This window comes from Neolamprologus multifasciatus, chromosome 9 (assembly GCF_963576455.1).
Source record: "Neolamprologus multifasciatus chromosome 9, fNeoMul1.2, whole genome shotgun sequence".
Taxonomy (NCBI): domain Eukaryota; kingdom Metazoa; phylum Chordata; class Actinopteri; order Cichliformes; family Cichlidae; genus Neolamprologus; species Neolamprologus multifasciatus.
In genome coordinates this window covers 27,558,425-27,559,302 of record NC_140447.1, presented here as the reverse complement: position 1 = coordinate 27,559,302, position 878 = coordinate 27,558,425, and positions in this window count along the sequence as shown.

Below are 878 nucleotides of genomic sequence, written 5' to 3'. Positions count from 1 at the left end.
GAGGAAAAAAAAAGCTGTTTTTGCTTGGAGACATGTTTTGTTTGTTAACATCTAAATTTAAAAAATGATTTATAGAACGGAGTCAAAAGTATGAACAAAAGTTAAAAGCGCTTCGAGTGGGCAGTGAGACTGGAAAAGTAAAAGTACATTACATTATATCACATCTAACCTTAACCAAACAGCTGTTGCCTAAACCCAAACACACATGTGTGAGAGTTTATGGGCTTTGCGTACCCACCATCGGCCGTAAAACTCTCCTGACAACTCCAGTCCAATTTATAATGTATTCAGAAACTTTGTCTGTAAGCCTCATCCAGACAAAAAGTGTTCCTAGCCACAGTCTAATTGGCAAGACAATTTAGAACCATGTGGGCAGTTACGGACTGTTACTTCAGTTGCTACACAATTAGGAAACCACAAAGGATATGGATGACTATATAATTTTTGCTACATAAAAAGTGAATTGCATTGTTGTGAGGCCTTAGCGACCCATCACTGGTGTCTTCAACACAGAATGACGGAAACACTGAAGGACGTTCCACATTAGATGTACCCATTAAGGGATTCTAGTAATGTCGGTGACACAAAACATGAACTCACGATTTGTACATAGGCTTCTTTGCAAACACAGAATGACCAAAACACTGAAGGCCACTCCCCATTAAATTAAATGTACCCATTGAGGAATTCTAGTAATGTCGGTGACACAAAACATGGGACCCCGAAGGACCCCAAAGCGCTTTACACATCCAGTCATCCACCCATTCACACACTGGCAATGGTAAACTACGTTGTAGCCACAGCTGCCCTGGGGCGCACTGACAGAGGCGAGGCTGCCGGACACTGGCGCCACCGGGCCCTCTGACCACCACCAGTAG